Source organism: Amblyomma mixtum, chromosome 1 (genome assembly GCF_055824585.1).
Source record: "Amblyomma mixtum isolate Tamu chromosome 1, ASM5582458v1, whole genome shotgun sequence".
In the NCBI taxonomy this organism is placed as follows: domain Eukaryota; kingdom Metazoa; phylum Arthropoda; class Arachnida; order Ixodida; family Ixodidae; genus Amblyomma; species Amblyomma mixtum.
The window spans coordinates 30,376,313-30,385,799 of NC_143012.1; the positions used below are offsets into that span (position 1 = coordinate 30,376,313).

Here is a 9,487-nt window from a genome sequence, read left to right on the forward strand (position 1 = left end):
GGCAGCTGAGATGATTGGAAAGATTTAACTCTCGCTGTGTCCTGTGGAATCCTCGGACTGCACTACAGCGACTGTTAGTGGTGTGCCACATGGTGGCATAACGTGACGCTCATCTGGGATGCAGCTTGCCTCATGCCCTTCCCTCCAGAGATTTGGTTGCAGTGCCCCCTAGGGGTGTGACTGGAAGGCTTCAAGTAGTACAATGACAAGCAGTGGCAGCAGTGCTCCAAGGGAGAGACCCAGGCGTTCTGCAACACCATAGAATAGTGGGCCTGTGTGATTCAGTGCTCGGTCCAGCATCTTAGATAATGCACTGCCTCACTGCAACTTTCCACTGTGCATTGTTCTGCTTTTGGAACAGGCTACAAATGTCATAGCACACTTTGAAGCTTCCATTGCAGGTGCATCTGGTTGCCAGCCCATCAAGCAGCTAGTCAGCAACTTTTAAGAGTCAAAGCAGCTCGGGTATTCAGGTCAAGGTAAGGGAATTTGTACTATTTATCACAGTTGCACTGTTTTTCGAAACATTGGAATTGTGACGAGTTGGAAGGCAGTGTGCGGTATTGCACTAGTGCTGCACAAAGCAGGCAATGGTTCCAACTGTCAGTAGCCCGATTTTACCACTATCAGTAGCCGCTGATTTTAATGACTTATTTCATACTGTGGAAAGGTAAACCGTGCAGTTTCGTGCAGTTAATCATAAACTCATATTGTTGGATTGTTAAAACGTTTATTTGGGGCCTGCAGTAGAACACGCGCATGTGCGCGCGCGCGCTCCGGACGGGGCCTACGTTGTCCTCTGGGCGCCGGCCGCACGGCCTGGGTCCCCCGCTCGCCGTTGCCGGCTCGCTGGGTCCCTGCCGGGCCAGCGCCTCGATGACCTGCTGGACGGCCTAAAGTTGTTCCTCTTGTTTGTCGCTCACTGCGGCTGCTTCCAGTCGCAGCGGGATCCTCCCAGACTTCGCTTCTTCCTGGTACTTGCTGCAATTCCACAGAATATGTGCAAAGCCGGCCGTCTCCGTTCGGCAGACTCTGCATTTGTCTGTCGGGTGCGTCTTGGGATACATTCTGTGCAACAGCGACGGGCTGGGGAGTGAGCCCGTCTGTAGCTGTCTGAATAAAACGGCTTGCTCTCGACTGAGCCCCGAGCAAGGGGGTGGAAGGGTTCTGCGAGCTAGGCGGAATGCCTTGGTTATTTCGTTGTATTCGGTCATTCGGTCCTTGGTGCTGAACCACAGCGGCCGGTCGACCAAGGCGCGGTTCGTTAGCGCGCGCGCCTCGGCGTGTGCAGTCTTCCTTATGGTTGGCGTGGCGGCCTGACGCCTCGCCTGCGTGTGCCGGGAACCACTTGATTCTCTCTTGTTTGCTGCCAACGTCGTTCTTGGTGGCCTGCAGTATGCGCACCGCTTCCTTCGCTATCCTGCCCTTGGCGTAATTTCTCACCACCTGCCTCGAGTCGCATAGCACCGTGTGGCAGTTGCGGTCGGCGATGGCCACCTCCTCCGCTTGCTCTGCCTTGGGGCATCTCGTGCTGGCGGTCGTGCAAACAGTGCCGGTCGCGTCGACGACGACCGTCGTCAAGCCATGTATGTTGGCGTACTCAGCCGCGTCAACGTAGCGTGCGTGTGTGTCGGCCGCTTGCTGGTCTATCAGCTGCTTGGCTCTCGCTGCTCTCCTCCCTCTATTATACTCCGGGTGCATGTTCTTCGGTACCGAGTCCACTCTGATGTTGCGCCTGATCTCATCGGGGACGGGGAGCTGCGTCTGCTCCCTGCCTTGATATCCAATTCCCACGTTGTCCAGGATTTTCCGGCCGGCCTTGGTTGTAGACAGTCTTTCAAGTTGTGCGGCGCGTTAGGCTTCCGCTATCTCCTCTAGCGTGTTGTGCACCCCCAGCTGCAGGAGGCGTTTGGTGCTCGTTGTTTCAAACAGTCCCAGTGCCGTCTTGTAGGCTCTGCGGATGAGTATATGTATCTTATTTCTCTTGCTCTTCTTCCACTTGTGGTAGGCCGCCACGTACGCTACGTGACATATGACGAACGAGTGGATCAGTCTGATCAGGCTCTCTTCCCTCATTCCGCTTTTCTTGTTAGTGACTCGTTTAAGTAGTCTCGTGGCGTTCGCTGCTTTCGCAATGAGCCGGGTGACGGTCTCGCCGCTTCTGCCTTGCGTCTCGATCGTCATTCCTAACACTCTGATCTTGTTGACTCTTGGGATCGCGTTTATCTCTCTGGTCTTGACTTTGATTGCCTCGTACTCTCTCGGGCTGCTCTTGGGTTTGCGGTGTTTGACGGGCAGGTAGACGAGGAGCTCCGACTTACTCGGCGAGCGTCGGAGCCCCGTTCCGTCGAGTTGGTCTTCGATCGCATCAGCGGCCGCCTGTAGAGTGGATTCGATGTGGGCATCGCTGCCCCCTTCCACCCACAGCGTTATGTCGTCCGCGTATATCGTATGTCAGACTTCCTTGATGTCCCTGAGCCTTTCGGCCCCTCCTATCATCACGAGATTGAAAAGCACCGGCGAGATGACCGATCCCTGAGGTGTGCCTGTGCTTCCCAGCTTCTCCTGTGCTTGGAGGTCCCCCGCTCTGAGCTCGGCCGTTCTGTCCATGAGGAAGTCTTTGATGTAATTGTATGATCTCTCTCCCATGTTGAGTTTCGAGACTTGGGATAGGATCGCCGAGTGCTTCACCTTGTCGGAGGTGCTCTGCAGGTCGAGTCCCAGTATTGCTTTTGCGGGGTCGCAGCGAAGCACCAGAGAGAGACGACCAGCGTGGCAGGCTTCTAGTTCCGAACTGCCCGTGCCAGGCGTGCGCTCCGAGCGTGCGCTGTAACGCCGATCTCAGCGCCGGCGCTTTATAGCGTCGCCGGGCGCTATAGGGCCCCCCGCCTAGACTGAACAGTGAAATGTACGCGCCAACGGGGCAGAGAGGGATTAGCCACAGCGGCAAGCAGGTCTGCAGGTGGGCCGGCAACATCGGAGGGGAGCTCCTGGGGAGGTGTCTCGAGGTACGCTGGTTTGAGTCGGTCGAGGGAGACGACCTCTTGACGACCATCGAGCAGGATTGTCGCTGACTTTGTCGTCCTGGAGAGGACGCAGTACGGGCCGTCGTATGAGGGGGTAAGAGGCGCCTTTACAGCGTCTCGCCTGAGAAAAACGTGCGTCGAGGAAGCAAGGTCTGGGTGCACAAAGACTTGATGGGCAGTTGAGCGAGGCGGCACTGGGCGCAGATGCTGGAGACAGTCCTGTAGGCGGTGAAGGTATTGCAGGGGTTGGGACGGGGGAGCCGAAGGTACGAACAAGTCTCCGGGAAGCCGCAGGGAGGTACCGAAGACGAGTTCGGCCGCCGAACAGCCAAGGTCACGACGCAGGACGGCACATAGGCCTAGGAGCACCATAGGGAGGTGGTCTACCCAGTGCTCGCGATCCAGGCGCGCAGTAAGGGCAGCCTTGAGCTGGCGATGGAGCCGCTCGACCATGCCGTTGGCACAGGGATGGTATGATGCGGTGCGGCAGTGTTTAGTGCCGAGTAGCCGGGTGAGCGAAGTGAAGAGGGCGCATTCGAACTGGCGGCCGCGATCCGTGGTAACAATGCCGGGGCAGCCGAAGCGGGAAACCCACGTCGAAACGAAGGCTCTGGCAACTGTTTCCGCAGTAATGTCCGGAATGGGCACGGCTTCGAGCCAACGGGTGAAGCGGTCGACCATCGTCAGAATATACTTGTAGCCCTAAGAGGGGGGAAGCGTTCCAACCAGGTCGAGATGAATATGGTCAAAGCGTGATCCAGGCGGCAGGAAAGACTGAGGGGGAGTCTTGGTATGGCGTGTCACTTTGGTGGACTGGCAGGCAAGGCATGAGCGGGCCCACTGGCGAACGTCAGTGTTAATGTTCGGCCAGACGGACCGCTGGGTAACGAGGCGCTGCGTGGCCCGAATGCTGGGGTGGCAAATGTCGTGAAGGGAATGGAAAATGGCACGACGAAAGGCCTCCGGGATGAACGGTCGCGGTAGAGCCGATGATATGTCGCACCAGAGTGATCCGGACACAAACGGATGAGGCACGAGCTGCAGACGGAGTGCTCGGGGGTGGTCACGCAGGGCGTGCAGCTCAGGGTCTTCAAGCTGTGCCCGCGCCAGGGACGGCCAGTCCACAGCAGGTGGAGACACGCCGATGGTGGAAATGCGTGAAAGTGCATCAGCTGCCTCGTTGTCGGTGCCTTTGATATGTCGAATATCGATTGTGAACTCAGATATGTAGGCCAGCTGACGAAGTTCACGGGCGACGTACTTCGAAGAGTTCGTACGGAACACATACACCAGAGGCTTATGGTCCGTGAGAACGTAAAAAGGCTGGCCCTCCAAGAAGTGGCGATAGTGCTGGATGGTGGAGTAGATAGCAAGCAGCTCACAGCCAAATACGCTGTAGCGAGTCTCAGCAGACTGGAGCTTCCGAGAGAAGAAACCCAGTGGGTGCCACGCAGAGTCAATCTTCTGCTGGAGAACCGCGCCAATGGCCAAGCTGGAAGCATCCACCATGATGCGAGTGGGCGCAGAAGTCCTAGGGTGGATGAGGACGACTGAATCGGTGAGGGCTTGTTTGGCAGCCATGAAAGCGGCCTGAGCTTCGGGAGACCAGGAAATCGCAGAGGATGAGGACTTCGTGGTGTGGAGAAGGTCAGTCAAGGGGTGAAGAAGCTCGGCGCAGTGTGGGATAAAGCGCCGTGAAAAATTCACTAGGCCCAGAAACTCGCGGAGCTTGCATAGGGTAGTTGGTGCTGGGAAATCCTTAACGGCCTGGACGTGAGAAGGCAATGGACGAATTCCCAGCGCCGAGATGTGGTGGCCCAAGAACTCGAGCTCAGAAGAGCCGAAGACACATTTCTGGGCATTGACGACCAAGCCAAACTCTTGGAGGCGTTGAAAGAGTTCCCGGAGGTGACGCTCGTGATCCTGTGGAGTACAACTCGCGACGAGGATGTCATCGATGTAGGCGAATACCACCGGGAGACAACGCGTCACTTCAGCGATGAATCTTTGGAAAGTTTGAGCTGCGTTGCGTAGCCCAAAAGGCATGCGCACGTACTCAAACAGTCTGAAGGGTGTAGTGATGGCCGTCTTCGGAATATCGGCTGGCTCAACAGGGATTTGGTGGTACGCCTTGACAAGGTCCACTTTACTAAAGATCTTGCAGCCATCCAGATGTCCAGTGAAGTCTTGGATGTGTGGAAGGGCATAGCTGTCGTGGACCGTGTGAGCGTTGAGAGCCCGGTAGTCGCCGCACGGACGCCAGTCACCCGGATCTTTCTTGGGCACCAGATGGAGTGGTGAGGCCCAACTACTGGATGAAGGGCGAATAATACCCAACTGGAGCATGTGGTCGAATTCCCGTTTTGCAATAGCCAGACGCTCACCAAAGAGGCGGCGCGGGCGAGCTGCGACAGGTGGACCACGTGTGACAATGTGGTGGGTGATACCGTGCTTTGGTGGCTGATGTAGATTACAAGGCTTCGTGACCTCGGGAAAGTCTGCGAGGACTTGAGCATACGGGCTTGACGGAAGCAGAGTTCGGATTCCAGTGGAAGCAACAGCTGATATAACGCCAGTGATGGAAAGGCGCGTCTTGCTGTCGATGAGACGATGGTGACGCATGCTGACGTCCAGATCAAAATACGTCAGGAAGTCGGAACCGAGGATGGGTTGATGTACATCGGCGACGATGAAGACCCATCGAAACGTGCGCCGTAGGCCAATGTCCAGAGTGAGGGATCGGAGACCATACGTTGCGATGGAGGTTGAGTTGGTCGCACGAAGAGTAGGTCCATGTGACTTGGAAGCACGGTCTGCTTTGGAGGCCGGCAGTACGCTGACTTCGGCACCAGTGTTGATGAGGAAGCGCAGGCCAGAAATGCGATCCATGACGACGAAAAGGCGGCCAGGTTGAAGAGCGAGGTCACACGCCGCTGTCAGTGATCTCGCTGCGCGTTTCCCGACCAGTTGCATGGTGGAGTGCAGCGGCGAGCGTTGTGCTTTAAAGTTCGGTGATACCAGCAGAGATGCGGACGGCGAGGACTGGACGAATGCGGACCACTCTGGGAAGACGAACGGCGGCGAGGTGTTGAGGATAAACCGTGCGGGGCATGAGAGGACGTCCGAAGGGCATCGATAGAAGCGGCTAGCTGATCGATCCGGGCCTCTAACCGTGAATTGACGGAGGTCTCCGGTGGAGAAGAGAGGGCGGCCACGGAAGGAGAAGTCGCGTCGTGGACTCGATCAGCGAGCTGGGCGAGGCGGTCAAGGGTCAAGTCACCCGCAGCAGCCAAGACGAGGCGGGTGTACTGCGGCAAGCATTGCAGGAAGAGCTGCCGCAACAGTGCGCCGTTTGAGTCTGCATTGCTTTCGACCAGGAGCTGCCGCATGCTGTTGAGCAGCTGAGAGGGGCGGCGGGCTCCAAGCTCTTCGTAGGTGAGCAGATGCTGGAGGCACACACTCTCTGACGCCGTGGTGCGGTCCAGAATGCCCTGCTTTAGTCGTTGGTACGGGGTATCGCCCAAGGGTGCAGCGATGCCCGCTACCTCTAGAGCCACCTCAGGAGGCAGGTTGGAAAGTAAATGATGAAACCGAGATGCCTCCGAGGTGACGTGGTGCAGATGGAAGATGGCTTCCACTTGGGCGAACCAGATCTGCGGACACTTGGAACAGAATGTTGGGAGGCGGAGCTGGAGAACTGCGACGTCCCGTGGGCGCAAGGTAGCGTCAGGCGGAACGTCGCCTGAGGGCGGTAGGTTGCTGGGGTCGGTCATGTCTTAGGCCGGAGTCACCACTGTTGAGGATTTTGCGGGGTCGCAGCGGAGCACCAGAGAGAGACGACCAGCGTGGCAGGCTTCTAGTTCCGAACTGCCCGTGCCGGGCGTGCGCTCCGAGCACGCGCTGTCCATCTTTATGTTTTCTAGCGCGCGCTGTAACGCCGATCTCAGCGCCGGCGCTTTATAGTGTCGCCGGGCGCTATACTTTGTTGTCGCCGGTGTTGCCGTCGATGATCTGGTGCTTGAGTTGTATCATGGCGTCTTGGGTACTTAGATGCTGCCTGAAGCCAATGATCGTTTCCGGGTAGAGATCTTCTTTCTCGAGGTATTCTTGCCACCTGTTGAGCAGGACATGCTCCAACACCTTGCCCACGCAAGATGTGAGCGATATGGGTCGGAGGTTATCCGTGTCGTATGGCTTGCCCGGCTTGGGGATCAGGATGATCTTGGCCTTCTTCCACTGCGTCGGCAGCGTTCCCGTTTTCCAGCATTTGTTGTACTAGCTCGTGAGGCTTTCTATGGATTTGTCATCGAGGTTCTTAAGCACCTTGTTGGTGGTGCGGTCCAGCCCGGCCACCGACCTGCTGTTGAGGTCCTGCAGTGCCATGCAAACTACTTCTACATCTATACCTCTGTCGAGACGGGCGTTGGGCAGCCCCCCCGTACGGCCCATGGCACTCTGGGGGCGTAGTCTGCAGGTATCTGTCGCTGATGTGTTTAGTCACCTTATCGGCGCCGTGTTTAGTGACTTCTCGATGGATGAGTTTCGCCAGTCGGTCTCTTTGGTGTGACTTAGTCTTGGTTTCATCGAGCAGATGCTTCAGCAAGTTCCATGTTTTCCCGTTGTGCATCTGGCCATCGGCGGCGTTGCATATCTTGTTCCACTGTTGCGCACATAGCGTGTGACAGTGGTCCTTGATTGCTCTGTTGAGTTCTGCGATTTTATTTCGTAGCCTACGATTAAGGCGTTTTTTTCTATCTGTTGAGAATGGACTGCTTTGCCTCGATGAGGTGGGCCAGTCGGCTATCCATTCTGTTCGTTTCGAGGTCGGTTTCTGTGTCTTCGGTTGAGTTTCGAAAGTCTTGGAGGATCTTGTTGGTCCACGTGTCAATGTCGTCGATTTCGATCTCTTCCGCCTCCTGATTTCTGTTATCTCTGAAAGCTGTCCAATCGATCCACATATGTTTCCTGACGTTGGTACTGCTCTGCTCCGGTATGACGATTTCCACGATCATGTGGTCGCTGCCGAGGTCCACCCCCGTGTTCCTCCACGTGATCGTGATCGGTTCGTTTTTCTTGACGAACGTGAGGTCGGGGCTGGTATCTCGGGACACAGAGTTGCCGGGTCAGTTATGAGGGTATAGTCGAGTTCCGCCGCGTCTTGGGATAGGTTTCTGCCTTTTGCACGTCAGATCCATCGCATTAAAGTCGCCATATGCGATCAGCGTGCTTTGGCCGGCCGTCGTGCTTGCCTTGTGAAGAATGGCTTTGAACTTCTGCAGTCTCTGCGATGAAAAAAACAGTAACCATAACTCCGGCCGTCCAGCCTTTGAAGAGAATGATTACCTGCAGCTGGCCTGAATTGCAACATTAATTAGGTACAATCTACACTTTAAGCTCTGTGAAAGTTCCTTCAGGAGCACTAAGGTTATAAACAGACAATGAGAGACAATCTCAGGTGTCTAACAAAAGAGCACAAAAGGTTAAAACCCAAAACAACCGAATGGTTGACTGAGGGTGCTATGCAAAGTTGTTTAAAATGGTAGTCTTTCACAGTACCAAAAAAATATTCTCACGTTGTCTACATGAATGCTAGAGATGTATCGGTGCTTAACAAATGGTGCCACTGAACAAACAGTCAAGCTCTCAATATTTTGCAGGACCTGGACGGGAAGTGATTTCGCACCAGTAGTGAGCCAAGGAAGTTGCCTGAAAGGTGCGTAGCAGTCACAACCCTACCTTACTATGCTTTCGCCATCAAACTATCTTGTGAACCCCTTTCAGTTTCACATACCTAAGCTAGCTTAAGTAACCAGTAGTAACCAGTAACTCCGTGAAATCTCTGAAAACGGCCGTGCGAACCTGAGGCAGGCTTCAAGATGAAATGGTTTATGCAAATTGGAACTAAAAATCTGTTAGCATCTGCATGATAGTGGCACCTCGTAATAGCGAACTAGTAAAAAATCGTAAAACAGTTTGTTATAGCCGAAATTCGTAACATAAAACTTCGTCCGAAACGCGCGCAATAGCGGCGCAGTTTAGTCATTGAAAGGACAGCGATTCTGGCGATCCTTACAAGAGAAGCGGATAGATGTTTTCCCAGGTTTTGGTGGCGTTTCGAAGACGCTCGCGGCTATTCCGAAGACCGCAAAAAACCGAGCGCCAGTTAGGTTGGCTCCCCCGCACAGCATCACAAGCGCAGGTTAAGCGCCGGCTACTGTGGCTTCTCCGCATCACAGCCGTGTCGCGTGGAAAGCGGTACGCCAGAGCGAAAGCTGCCGCCGTTTTCACCACCTCCGCGACAGCCGACATGAGCGCAGGATTGTTACTGCATGCTTACAACCACCAGTGCTGCTTCCATGGCGCTGTCGACGGATGCTAGAGGCGTGAACGCGTGCTGACTGCCGGACTGCAACCCTACACGCCGCTATTGGCGAGATCGCGATGAAAGTGCAAACCTTGGT

General features: G+C 55.5%; 1 pseudogene; it reads right to left on the reverse strand.

Annotated features, from left to right (window-relative positions):
* Nucleotides 1–787: 787 nt before the first annotated feature.
* On the reverse strand, nt 788–9,384 carry LOC149365941 (uncharacterized; annotated as a pseudogene).
* Nucleotides 9,385–9,487: the final 103 nt, after the last annotated feature.